Genomic DNA, 16,171 nt, shown 5'->3' with positions numbered 1-16,171 from the left:
CTATACGGGTTCTGCTGTACACACTATTCAGTGTTGGCTCCGCTATACGGCTTCTGCTGTACACACTATTCAGTGTCGGCTCTGCTATACGGGTCCTGCTGTACATACTATTCAGTGTCGGCTCTGCTATACGGGTTCTGCTGTGCACACTATTCAGTGTCGGCTCTGCTATATGGGTTCTGCTGTGCACACTATTCAGTGTCGGCTCTGTTATTTTGGGTCTGCTGTACACACTATGTAGTGTCGGCTCTGCTATACGGGTTCTGCTGTACACACTATTCAGTGTCGGCTCTGCTATATGGGTTCTGCTGTACACACTATTTAGTGTCGGCTCTGCTATACGGGTTCTGCTGTACACACTATTCAGTGTCGGCTCTGCTATATGGGTTCTGCTGTACACACTATTTAGTGTCGGCTCCGCTATACGGGTTCTGCTGTACACACTAATCAGTGTCGGCTCTGCTATATGGGTTCTGCTGTGCACACTATTCAGTGTCGGCTCTGTTATTTTGGGTCTGCTGTACACACTATGTAGTGTCGGCTCTGCTATACGGGTTCTGCTGTACACACTATTCAGTGTCGGCTCTGCTATATGGGTTCTGCTGTACACACTATTCAGTGTCGGCTCTGCTATACGGGTTTTGCTGTACACACTATGTAGTGTCGGCTCTGCTATACGGGTTCTGCTGTACACACTATTCAGTGTCGGCTCTGCTATACAGACTCTGTAGCACATGTAGTGTCTGTAGTACAGTTTCACATTTTCGACACTGTTATACATGCTGTGCAGCGTTGGCTCTGCGGCAGGAAGTTGTGTCTGAGGTAGAATCGTCTGAGGGATGACGTATTTTTGGAAGAGGGAGTTTCGGATGAGGGAGGATGGAGTTACGACTGACGATGTCCTAAAATGGACGCCGTACCCTTTACATCAGAGGCTATTAAGGAACGCAAGAACGAGGGACCTATAAGTGCACAGATATCTTGTTCCATAAATCCATATATGGGGTCATATATATATACATTCATATGTGGGGTCAGTATATAATATACATTGATATGTGGGGTCATATATAATATACATTCATATGTGGGGTCAGTATATAATATACATTCATATGTGGGGTCAGTATATAATATACATTCATATGTGGGGTCAGTATATAATATACATTCATATGTGGGGTCAGTATATAATATACATTCATATGTGGGGTCAGTATATAATATACATTCATATGTGGGGTCAGTATATAATATACATTCATATGTGGGGTCAGTATATAATATACATTCATATGTGGGGTCATATATAATATACATTCATATGTGGGGTCATATATAATATACATTCATATGTGGGGTCAGTATATAATATACATTCATATGTGGGGTCAGTATATAATATACATTCATATGTGGGGTCATATATAATATACATTCACATGTGGGGTCATATATAATATACATTCATATGTGGGGTCAGTATATAATATACATTCATATGTGGGGTCAGTATATAATATACATTCATATGTGGGGTCAGTATATAATATACATTCATATGTGGGGTCATATATAATATACATTCACATGTGGGGTCATATATAATATACATTCATATGTGGGGTCAGTATATAATATACATTCATATGTGGGGTCAGTATATAATATACATTCATATGTGGGGTCAGTATATAATATACATTCATATGTGGGGTCAGTATATAATATATATTGATATGTGGGGTCAGTATATAATATACATTCATATGTGGGGTCAGTATATAATATACATTCATATGTGGGGTCAGTATATAATATACATTCATATGTGGGGTCATATATATATACATTCATATGTGGGGTCATATATAATATACATTCATATGTGGGGTCAGTATATAATATACATTCATATGTGGGGTCAGTATATAATATACATTGATATGTGGGGTCAGTATATAATATACATTCATATGTGGGGTCAGTATATAATATACATTCACATGTGGGGTCATATATAATATACATTCATATGTGGGGTCATATATAATATACATTCATATGTGGGGTCATATATAATATACATTCATATGTGGGGTCATATATAATATACATTCATATGTGGGGTCATATATAATATACATTCATATGTGGGGTCAGTATATAATATACATTCATATGTGGGGTCATATATAATATACATTCATATGTGGGGTCATATATAATATACATTCATATGTGGGGTCAGTATATAATATACATTCATATGTGGGGTCAGTATATAATATACATTCATATGTGGGGTCAGTATATAATATACATTCATATGTGGGGTCAGTATATAATATACATTCATATGTGGGGTCAGTATATAATATACATTCATATGTGGGGTCAGTATATAATATACATTCATATGTGGGGTCAGTATATAATATACATTCATATGTGGGGTCAGTATATAATATACATTGATATGTGGGGTCAGTATATAATATACATTGATATGTGGGGTCAGTATATAATATACATTCATATGTGGGGTCAGTATATAATATACATTCATATGTGGGGTCAGTATATAATATACATTCATATGTGGGGTCAGTATATAATATACATTCATATGTGGGGTCAGTATATAATATACATTCATATGTGGGGTCAGTATATAATATACATTCATATGTGGGGTCAGTATATAATATACATTCATATGTGGGGTCAGTATATAATATACATTCATATGTGGGGTCAGTATATAATATACATTGATATGTGGGGTCAGTATATAATATACATTGATATGTGGGGTCAGTATATAATATACATTCATATGTGGGGTCAGTATATAATATACATTCATATGTGGGGTCATATATATATACATTCATATGTGGGGTCAGTATATAATATACATTCATATGTGGGGTCAGTATATAATATACATTCATATGTGGGGTCAGTATATAATATACATTCATATGTGGGGTCAGTATATAATATACATTCATATGTGGGGTCAGTATATAATATACATTCATATGTGTGGTCAGTATATAATATACATTCATATGTGGGGTCATATATAATATACATTCATATGTGGGGTCATATATAATATACATTCATATGTGGGGTCAGTATATAATATACATTCATATGTGGGGTCAGTATATAATATACATTCATATGTGGGGTCAGTATATAATATACATTCATATGTGGGGTCAGTATATAATATACATTCATATGTGGGGTCATATATAATATACATTCATATGTGGGGTCAGTATATAATATACATTCATATGTGGAGTCATATATATAATATACATTCATATGTGGGGTCAGTATATAATATACATTCATATGTGGGGTCAGTATATAATATACATTCATATGTGGGGTCAGTATATAATATACATTCATATGTGGGGTCAGTATATAATATACATTCATATGTGGGGTCAGTATATAATATACATTCGTATGTGGGGTCATATATAATATACATTCGTATGTGGGGTCATAAATATAATATACATTCATATGTGGGGTCATATATAATATACATTCATATGTGGGGTCAGTATATAATATACATTGATATGTGGGGTCAGTATATAATATACATTCATATGTGGGGTCAGTATATAATATACATTCATATGTGGGGTCAGTATATAATATACATTCATATGTGGGGTCATATATAATATACATTCATATGTGGGGTCAGTATATAATATACATTTATATGTGGGGTCATATATAATATACATTCATATGTGGGGTCATATATAATATACATTCATATGTGGGGTCATATATAATATACATTCATATGTGGGGTCATATATAATATACATTCATATGTGGGGTCAGTATATAATATACATTCATATGTGGGGTCAGTATATAATATACATTCATATGTGGGGTCATATATAATATACATTCATATGTGGGGTCAGTATATAATATACATTCATATGTGGGGTCAGTATATAATATACATTCACATGTGGGGTCATATATATATACATTCATATGTGGGGTCATATATAATATACATTCATATGTGGGGTCATATATAATATACATTCATATGTGGGGTCAGTATATAATATACATTCATATGTAGGGTCATATATATATACATTCATATGTGGGGTCATATATAATATACATTCATATGTGGGGTCAGTATATAATATACATTCATATGTGGGGTCAGTATATAATATACATTCATATGTGGGGTCATATATATAAACATTCATATGTGGGGTCAGTATATAATATACATTCATATGTGGGGTCAGTATATAATATACATTCACATGTGGGGTCATATATAATATACATACATATGTGGGGTCAGTATATAATATACATTCATATGTGGGGTCATATATAATATACATTCATATGTGGGGTCAGTATATAATATACATTCATATGTGGGGTCAGTATATAATATACATTCATATGTGGGGTCAGTATATAATATACATTCATATGTGGGGTCAGTATATAATATACATTCATATGTGGGGTCAGTATATAATATACATTCATATGTGGGGTCAGTATATAATATACATTCATATGTGGGGTCATATATATATACATTCATATGTGGGGTCAGTATATAATATACATTCATATGTGGGGTCAGTATATAATATACATTCATATGTGGGGTCAGTATATAATATACATTCATATGTGGGGTCAGTATATAATATACATTCACATGTGGGGTCATATATAATATACATTCATATGTGGGGTCATATATAATATACATTCATATGTGGGGTCAGTATATAATATACATTCATATGTGGGGTCAGTATATAATATACATTCATATGTGGGGTCAGTATATAATATACATTGATATGTGGGGTCAGTATATAATATACATTCATATGTGGGGTCATATATATATACATTCATATGTGGGGTCAGTATATAATATACATTCACATGTGGGGTCAGTATATAATATACATTCATATGTGGGGTCAGTATATAATATACATTCATATGTGGGGTCAGTATATAATATACATTCATATGTGGGGTCAGTATATAATATACATTGATATGTGGGGTCAGTATATAATATACATTCATATGTGGGGTCAGTATATAATATACATTCACATGTGGGGTCAGTATATAATATACATTCACATGTGGGGTCATATATAATATACATTCATATGTGGGGTCAGTATATAATATACATTCATATGTGGGGTCAGTATATAATATACATTCATATGTGGGGTCAGTATATAATATACATTCATATGTGGGGTCAGTATATAATATACATTCATATGTGGGGTCAGTATGTAATATACATTCATATGTGGGGTCAGTATATAATATACATTCATATGTGGGGTCAGTATATAATATACATTCATATGTGGGGTCAGTATATAATATACATTCATATGTGGGGTCAGTATATAATATACATTCATATGTGGGGTCATATATAATATACATTCATATGTGGGGTCAGTATATAATATACATTCATATGTGGGGTCAGTATATAATATACATTCATATGTGGGGTCAGTATATAATATACATTCATATGTGGGGTCAGTATATAATATACATTCATATGTGGGGTCAGTATATAATATACATTCATATGTGGGGTCAGTATGTAATATACATTCATATGTGGGGTCAGTATGTAATATACATTCATATGTGGGGTCAGTATATAATATACATTCATATGTGGGGTCAGTATATAATATACATTCATATGTGGGGTCAGTATGTAATATACATTCATATGTGGGGTCAGTATATAATATACATTCATATGTGGGGTCAGTATATAATATACATTCATATGTGGGGTCAGTATATAATATACATTCATATGTGGGGTCAGTATATAATATACATTCATATGTGGGGTCAGTATGTAATATACATTCATATGTGGGGTCAGTATATAATATACATTCATATGTGGGGTCAGTATATAAGTAGGGGATCATTTTAATCGTATGGACCTACAGAATAAAGATAAGGTGTCATTTTTACTGAAAAATGTACTATGTAGAAACGGAAGCCCCCAAAAGTTACAAAACTGTGTTTTTTTTTTTCAATTTTGTCTCACAATGATTTTTTTTTCCGTTTCGTCGTAGATATTTGGGCAAAATGACTGATGTCATTACAAAGTAGAATTGGTGGCGCAAAAAATAAGCCATCATATGGATTTTTAGGTGCAAAATTGAAAGAGTTATGATTTTTTAAATGCAAGGAGGAAAAAACGAAAATGCAAAAACGGAAAAAAAACCGTTCCTAAGGGGTTCCCTCACTAGGGAGGGGTTCTTAGCCCTGGCATACTATATGCATACCATATAAGGTATGGTCCGCTGTTAAATTTCGTCTGGTTCCAAAGCTTCTTTGTCAGGAAATCCCTCTTACTCAATGGAGGCGGTGACAGAGGAGCAGAGAGTAGCATGGGTGGGGCTTTGTGAAATGGCCATTTTATGCTGCACACATATATACACACATACACACACACACACACACATATATATATATATATATATATATATATAGATAGATAGATAGATAGATACACACATATATACATCCATTACACCATTTCTTCAAGGAAGCCTACGACCTTCAATGATCCTACTGGTACCACGCTATAAATGGCTTCTTCCCCACCTACTCACAGATGACCAGCTGTCTCCTCACCTACTGTTTCCCTCCTCTCATCTCGTAGATTTCTCTAGTTATAAAAACAAAAGGTAGATTTCCCATGGGGCAGTACATCTCGTAAGGTGAAGAAGATAAAAACGGTGAGAGTGTATGCTCACCTCTCCAGGTTGTGTGATAGACACAACGACTGTATACACCTTGAATGATAATGTGCGGTGCAGCCACCCGGGAACCAGATCCTGGAGAATCCAAGCTGATCGGAGGTCCATACAGGCAGATGCAGGGTATCAAAAGACTGGGATGTATAGGCGTAATCCACACATAGGTACCGTGACACAAATCCAATAATAGGAGTAGTATTTTATTCAGCCAATATCAAACGCGTTTCGAGACAAGGGTCTCTTTCTCAATGACACGATGGCTTAGCCATCGTGTCATTGAGAAGAGACCCTTGTCTCGAAACGTGCTTGATATTGGCTAAATAAAGTACTATTCCTATTACTGGATTTGTCTCCTCGTAGATTTCCATATTAGTCTGTAATTTATTCTGTGTCTTGTCCATTGTACCTGAGTTTGTGTTATGTAACCCTCCACCATAAGGTGATTGTGTTATGTAACCCTCCACCATAATGTGATTTTAGTACGTACCTGGCAGACAGTAATGGACATGCTTAGGAAGGATCTGCGCTTGTCTTGGGGATAAATGGCTATGTTGTGAGATTACCATAACACTGTGGCTAGCTTTTTGTGAACTTGTATTTCCTGTTTGACTTCTCTTTTTTTGACTACAAATTCCACAATTCCATTTTTCCTCCCTCCCACACATGTCAGCCACCCCACCCATTGAAATATAAATGAGCTGCATCCATTCAAAAGACCTGTGGTTTTCAATCAGGGTGCCTACAGCTGTTGCATTAGTTGCAGTTGATCTCTCTCCCACCAAGCGATCGCTCCCACCCATTGGAGCAGGCAGGCTCCCTGTCATCAGCTGACTAGTGATGTCAGGTCTCGGCCGCATTGCAAGCTGGGAAAAAATCTGAGACAACAGTCATTTTGTATGCTGCTAAAAATAAATAGTGGGGTGAAAATCACAGAAGAATTGTGAGAAAACCGTCACACACAGGTGCAGACACTATATTATGAACTACACTAACTTTACAGCCCCTGTAGCATAGTCACATTTTTTAAAAAATTCCTGGAATACCCCTTTAACCCTTATGAAATGTAAAGTGTCCTGGAACCAAGGGCGCAATAAATAAATAAAAATAAAATAATATATATATATATATATACATATATATATATATATATGTTTTTTTTATATTATTATATTATATTCAATATTATGATTTATAAAAAATATTATTAATAAATAATAATAAAAATAATTTAATAAATTATAATAAAAATAATTATAATAATAATAATAATAATGACACTGTAGAGTTTAAGAAATGATATTTAAAACAGCACAATATTTTTGAGAAGACCACCTGAATAAAAACTTAAATTGAAAGTTGTCTAACAATAGGGGGTGGGGGTGGTTTTCTCAAAGAAAAATAGCTACAATACATAACATATGGTGGACTGAAAATAATTCACAGGCGGTGGTCTTTTGGAGAGGTTTCCACTGTATGAAATTGATTGGAAAGTCAATGGCCCTAGAAGAAAGGTCTCTAATCCCTCAAGAAGACATTAAAGGGGTAATCTGGTGAAAAACTATAATTTTTTTTTTTTTTTTTTTTTAACGAACCGGTTCCAGAGACAGATTTGTAAATTACTTCTATTTAAAAATCTTAATTCTACCAGTACTTATCAGCTGCTGAAGTTGAGTTGTTCTTTTCTGTCTGACAACAGTGCTCTCTGCTGACACCTCTGTCTGTCTAAGGAACTGTCCAGAGCAGGAGCAAATCCTCATAGCAAACCTCTCCTGCTCTGTGCAGTTCCTCAGACAGAGAGCACTGTAGTCAGACATAAAATAACAACTCAACTTCAGCAGCTGATAAGTACTTTTAGGATTAAGAGTTTTTAATAGAAGTAATACAAATCTGTTTAACTTTCTGGAGCTAGTTGATATGAAAAAATAATTTTTGGGACTGGAATACCCCTTTCATGCTTTGCTGCTCAAAGCATTAAGAAGAAGATTCGCAGACAGCCTAGAATTTAGGGCTCAGAATAACCATCTGCCCTTATCTAGCACATGACGGAATCACCCAAAGTAACTGTGTTCTGTGCAGTGAGCAGGTGCGGAGCCTATTAGCCCTATGGGCCTATGGGTTTTTGCCATGGATCCTGTCATTGGTCGCTCCTACCTGTACATGTTAATCGTACGGCTTATACAACAGATGGCAGTTCTTCCTCTATCAGCAGGATGGTTCCTCCACATTTCCATTTGGGTATTTATGGATTCCAGAAGAAAACTCTACTGAAGAGCTGGATTGGAAGCAACGATTCACCAAGGTTGGCCCGGCCTCCAATATCGTTAGATCCAACATAATACAACTTGTTTCTGTGGGGACGACATCATTGACTCCCATCCCATCTAAGGAGTCCATATCCGGGGAGATGCTGGACCATGACTGGACGACCACCTAGACATCTGCCGGGTCACCAGAGGAAATCACTTGTAGTGTATAGATAAAGCTAGACAGTGCGTCTTTTTATGGTATTATATTGAATACCCAGACTTTAATTTTGTGCCATCCTTTTTGAGAAGCGTAGAGCCGGAAGCTGGAGGCCAGGTCAGACCAGAGTAGTTCTTTGAAGAGTTTACAGTAAGTCAGGTGGCTGTGCTGCCGCGGGGCGCCTCAGGTTTCCGCTCCGATGTTGGTCACACGTATCTGTGCAGGACTGTGCTTATTGTGACTCATTTGCTATAACTCTGTCCAGACATTGCCGTGCACTCTACATCTATATAAACCACCGGTGACCTACTTATAGTTCTTATAGTTACAAGTCACGTGTCATAGTAAGTATTGTGTCAGTATTATGTCTTGTGTTATTAGCTTATATGTAATATAACATGCAAAAGAAAGGCGCCATAAATCTGATCAGGTGATGTCTCTCTGCCGGTCAGTGTGCATGGACAATCAACATACAGTGTAACTTTGGCCGCTGGCTATCTCTCCCGATCACCAACATATATCGGCACGTTTGACTCGGCTGAGCATGCATGCACTCTGAATGGAAAGCGGGAAGAAAGAGTTTGGTAGACAAGCCTTACCCAAATTGGGAGACCCTCACACACATGATGTTTCACTGATCCTGCCAAAATCAACATGTTCAGCCAACATTTAAAGGAGTAGTCCAGTGGTGACTCAGTGGTGAACAACTTATCCCCTATCTTAAGGATAGGGGATAAGTTGCAGATCGCGGGGGGTCCGACCGCTGGGGCCCCCTGCGATCTCCTGTACAGAGCCCCGACAGCCCGCGGGAAGGGGGCGTGTCGACCTCCGCACGAGGCGGCGGCCGACACGCCCCCTCAATACAACTCTATGGCAGAGCCAAAGCGCTGCCTTCGGCAATCTCCGCTCTGCCATTGAGATGTATTGAGGGGGCGTGTCGGCCGCCGCTTCGTGCGTTGGTCGACACCCGCTATCTGGCCGGAGAGCCTGGCCCCGTACAGAGAGATCGCAGGGGGCCCCAGCGGTCGGACCCCCCGCGATCTCAAACTTATCCCCTATCCTTAGGATAGGGGATAAGTTTTTCACCACTGGACTACTCCTTTAAAGGGGTACTCCGGTGGAAAACTTTTTTTTATTTTATTTTTTTAAATCAACTGGTGCCAGAAAGTTAAACAGATTTGTAAATTACTTCTATATAAAAAAAAAAAATCTTAATTCTTCCAGTACTTTTTAGGGGCTGTATACTACAGAGGAAATTCTTTTCTTTTTTGGATTTCTCTTCTGTCACAAGCACAGTGCTCTCTGCTGACCTCTGCTGTCCATTATAGGAACTGTCCAGAGCAGGAGAAAATTCCCATAGCAAACATATGCTGCTCTGGACAGTTCCTAAAATGGACAGCAGGGGTCAGCAGAGAGCACTGTGGTCGTGACAGAAGAGAAATCCAAAAAGAAAGGCATTTCCTCTTTAGTATACAGCCCCGAAAAAGTACTGGAAAGATTAAGATTTTTTAATAGAAGTAATTTACAAAGCTGTTTAACTTTCTGGCACCAGTTGATTTAAAAAAAATAAAAAGTTCTTCACGGGAGTACCCCTTTAACCTCTTAAGGACCCAGGACGTATGGGGACGTCCCCGCACCCTGGCGTAATGGCGTTTTCTGGTCCCTGCCGCGCGCCGGGCAGAGATCGGAACCGGATGCCTGCTGAAATCCTTCAGCAGGCATCCAGGGCAAACGCCGAGGGGGGACATGTAGGCCCCCCATGTCGGCGATCGCCGCAAATCGCAGCCCTTGGCGTCTGGGCATGCTGGGAGTTGCAGTTTTGCAACATCTGGAGGTCCACAGTTTTTGGACCACTGTGCCCTTCCAGATGTTGCAAAACTACACATCCTCAGCATGCCCTTACTGTCCAGGCATGCTGGGAGTTGTAGTGCTGTAACATCTGGCCCTTCAGATGTTGCAGAACTACAACTCCCAGCATGCCTGGACAGTTTTGGCATACTGGGAGTTGTAGTTTTGCAACATCTGGAAGGGCACAGATTGGGAACCACTGTATTAGTGGTCTGCAAACTGTAGTCCTCCAGATGTTGCAAAACTACAACTCCAAGCATCCTGGGAGTTGTAGTTCGGCAACATCTGGCTCTAAAGATGTTGCTGAACTACTACTCCCAGCATGCCTGAGAATGTTTGGGATTTGTGGTTTTGCAACAGCTGGAGGCACACTGGTTGGGAAACATTGTTTCCTAACTCAGTGTTTCCCAACCCGTGTGCCTCCAGCTGTTGCAAAACCACAACTCCCAAACATTCTCAGGCATGCTGGGAGTAGTAGTTTTGCAACAGCTGGAGGTCCCCCCCCTGTGAATGTACAGGGTACATTCACATGGGCAGGGGGCTTACAGTGAGTATCGGGCTGCAAGTTTGCAATGCAGCAAATTTTGCGCGGCAGCTCAAACTCGCTGTAATCCCCGGCCTGTGTGACTGTACCCTAAAAACACTACACTACACTATACTAACACAAAATAAAATAAAATGTAAAAAACACTACATATACACATACCCCTACACAGCCCCCCTCCCTCCCCAATAAAAATGAAAAACGCCTGGTACGCCACTCTTTCCAAAATGGAGCCTCCAGCTGTTGCAAAACAACAACTCCCAGTATTGCCGGACAGCCGTTGACTGTCCAGGCATGCTGGGAGTTTTGCAACAGCTGGAGGCACCCTGTTTGGGAATCACTGGCTTAGAATACCCCTATGTCCACCCCTATGCAAATCCCTAATTCAGGCCTCAAATGCGCATGGCGCTCTCACTTTGGAGCCCTGTCGTATTTCAAGGCAACAGTTTAGGGTCACATATGGGGTATCGCCGTACTCGGGAGAAATTGCCTAACAATTTTATTTTTTTTTTCTCATTTCACCCCTTATGAAAAGGTGAAGTTGGGGTCTACACCAGCATGTTAGTGTAAAAAAATAAACTTTTTACACTAACATGCTGGTGTTGCCCTATACTTTTCATTCTGACAAGAGGTAAAGGGGAAAAATGCCCCCCAAAATTTGTAACGCAATTTCTCCCGAGTACGGAGATACCCCATATGTGGGCGCAAACTGCTCTGGGGGCGCACAACAAGGCCCAGAAGGGAGAGTGCGCCATGTACATTTCAGGTGATTTGCACAGGGGTGGCTGATTGTTACAGCGGTTTTGACAAACGCAAAAAAAAAAAAAAAAACACATGTGACCCCATTTCGGAAACTACACCCCTCACGGAATGTAATGAGGGGTGCAGTGAGAATTTACACCCCACTGGTGTCTGACAGATCTTTGGAAGAGTGGGCTGTGCAAATTAAAAATGTTGTACAGCCCACTGTTCCAAAGATATGACAGACACCAGTGGGGGGTAAATGCTCACTTTACGCCTTCTTACGTTCCTCAAGGGGTCTAGTTTCCAAAATGGTATGCCATGTGGGGGTTATTTTGCTGTCCTGGCACCATATGGGCTTCCTAAATGCGACATGCCCCCCGAGCAAAATTTGCTCTCAAAAAGCCAAATATGACTCCTTCTCTTCTGAGCATTGTAGTTCGCCCGTAGTGCACTTCAGGTCAACTTATGGGGTACCTCCATACTCAGAAGAGATGTGGTTACAAATTTTGGGGGGTATTTTCTGCTATTAACCCTTGCAAAAATGTGAAATTTGGGGGGGAAACACACCTTTTAGTGATTTTTTTTTTTTACGTATGCAAAAGTCGTGAAACCCCTGTGGGGTATTAAGGCTCACTTTATTTCTTGTTACGTTCCACAAGGGGTCTAGTTTCCAAAATGGTATGCCATGTGTTTTTTTTTGCTGTCCTGGCACCATAGGGGCTTCCTAAATGCGACATGCCCCCGAGCAAAATTTGCTCTCAAAAAGCCAAATATGACTCCTTCTCTTCTGAGCATTGTAGTTCACCCATAGTGCACCTCAGGTCAACTTATGGGGTACCTTCATACTCAGAAGAGATGGGGTTACAATGTTTGGGGGGTATTTTCTGCTATTAACCCTTGCAAAAATGTGAAATTTGGGGGGAAACACACATTTTAGTGAAATTTTATTTTTATTTTTTTACATATGCAAAAGTCGTGAAACTCCTGTGGGGTATTAAGGCTCACTTTATTCCTTGTTACGTACTTCAAGGGGTCTAGTTTCCAAAATGGTATGCCATGTGGGGGATTTTTGCTGTTCTGGCACCATAGGGGCTTCCTAAATGCAACATGCCCCCCAAAAACCATTTAAAAAAAACGTACTCTCCAAAATCCCCTTGTCGCTCCTTCGCTTCTGAGCCCTCTACTGCGCCCGCCGAACACTTTACATAGACATATGAGGTATGTGCTTACTCGAGAGAAATTGGGCTACAAATATAAGTATACATTTTCTCCTTTTTCCCCTTGTAAAAATTCAAAAATTGGGTCTACAAGAACATGCGAGTGTAAAAAATGGAGATTGTGAATTTTCTCCTTCACTTTGCTGTTATTCCTGTAAAACACCTAAAGGGTTAAAACGCGGACTGAATGTCATTTTAAATACTTTGGGGGGTGCAGTTTTTATAATGGGGTCATTTGTGGGGTATTTCTAATATGAAGACCCTTCAAATCCACTTCAAACCTGAACTGGTCCATGAAAAATTGTGAGTTTGGAAATTTTGTGAAAAATTGGAAAATTGCTGCTGAACTTTGAAGCCCTCTGGTGTCTTCCAAAAGTAAAAACACGTAAATTTTATGATGCAAACATAAAATAGACATATTGTATATGTGAATTAAAAAAAATTATTTGGAATATCCATTTTCCTTACAAGCAGAGAGCTTCAAAGATAGAAAAATGCTAAATTTTCAAATTTTTCATAAAATTTTGGGATTTTTCACCAATAAAGGATGCAAGATACCACAAAATGTTACCACTATGTTAAAGTAGAATATGTCACGAAAAAACAATCTCGGAATCAGAATGATAACTAAAAGCATTCCAGAGTTATTAATGTTTAAAGTGACAGTGGTCAGAATTGCAAAAAATGGCCGGGTCCTGAGGTGTAAAATGGCTGGGTCCTTAAGGGGTTAAGGGGTACTTTGCCCCTAAACATCTTATCCCCTATCGAAAGGATAGGGGATAAGATGTCTAATTGCATGGGTCTCGCTGTTGGAACCCCCTCGCGATCTCCTGCACGCCACCCCGGCATTCTGAACTTTTTGTTCCGAACGCTGGGTTGTGGGCCATAGTTGTGATGCCACGCCACACCCCCTCCATTCATGTCTATGGGAGGGGGCGTGACGGCCGTCATGCCCCCTCCCATAGACATGAATGGAGGGGGTGTGGCGTGGCGTCACGACCCCCACCGCGGGACTTCAGTGATCAGACATCTTATCCTCTATCTTTCGAATAGGGGATAAGATGTCTAGGGGGCAAAGTACCCCTTTAAGGTTAATGACCAACTTTACCCCCTCCACTCCGTATTGTCAAACCATGGATGAGCTACAAATGTAGAACAGGCAAGGAATGCTGGGGGTTTCCATTTACTTAGCAGCTGTCAGAATTGTGAACGCAGATTGTCGCGGACTGAAAAGGACTACACAACTTCCTGTGGAGCATACAGCAGCTGATAAGTACTGGAAGGGTCAAGATTATTATTTTTTTTTTATAGAAGTAATTTACAAATCTATATAACTTTCTAGCACCAGTTGATTTGAAAAACATTGTTTTCTACCGAAGTACCCCTTTCAGGATTTGTAATACTCATCGCTGCTATGTTTCACTTCCGTTTTCATTCAGATTTTGTAACACAGAAAGTGTAAACTAACTTTTGTTATGGTGTTTTTCTTTCCCCCTATAGGCCTCATTCATTCGATGGAATTTCCAAGCGGAATCTGGCAGAAAAATTCTACTCAGAAATTCTGTTCAACAGAGTCTCATTGTTTTCTATGGGATTCTGCTGCGCCATTGTTGAATTGATTATCAAAGCTCAGCTGCAATAAGCCGTGATTATTTCCTCATATGGCTGGTGCGGGATATAATGCCAAGTTACGATCTACGAACTAACTACTATACCCAGAGCGTATGGCAATTTCGGATTTACTGCCGCTGGGCCTAGAAAAGCCCCTAAAAAAAAAAATCATGTTTCCCTATTTTGCCCTAAAAAAGCACCATGTGGCTGTAATGGCCTTACCGTAATGGCTGAGTAGTGGATCCGCTGTCCTGTGTGAACAATGACTGAACCATACCAGGGAGCCTAAGGTGCCCCTGGTTTTCACCAGAGCCCGCCGTAAAGCGGGACAGACTTGCTGCGGCAGGCGGCACTAAGGTCGCTTCCCCTGGCATGATCCGTTCACACAGGTTGCCCAGATGAACTTGGTGCAGAAGATAAGGCGTAGTCAGACAAAGCACCGGTCAGGAGGCAGGCAGCAAAGAAGCGTAGTCAGGTCACAGGCACAAGGTCAGGAGGCTGTCGGTAAGGAGCAAGGTCAGGTCACAGGCACAAGGTCAGGAGGCTGGCAGCATGGAGCAAGGTCAGGTCACAGGCACAAGGTCAGGAGGCTGGAGGCAAGGAGAAAGGTCAGGTCACAAGCAGGAGGTCAGGAACTTTAATAAGGCACACACTAAGAAATGCTTTCTCTAAGGCACTAAGAACGAAGATCCGTCACCATAATAGGAAAGTAATATAAACTAATATAATGTCTGCCCAGCAGCAGACCAATTATGGGCATACTGGCCCTTTAAATCTAGAAGCGCCAGCGCGTGAGCCCTAAGGGGAGGGGATGCGCGCGCTGGCAATTAGCAGGGTGAGAAGGACTAGGGAGA

The sequence above is a fragment of the Hyla sarda genome, chromosome 5 (assembly GCF_029499605.1).
Source record: "Hyla sarda isolate aHylSar1 chromosome 5, aHylSar1.hap1, whole genome shotgun sequence".
NCBI lineage: Eukaryota > Metazoa > Chordata > Amphibia > Anura > Hylidae > Hyla > Hyla sarda.
Note: the sequence above shows the minus strand (reverse complement) of the source record.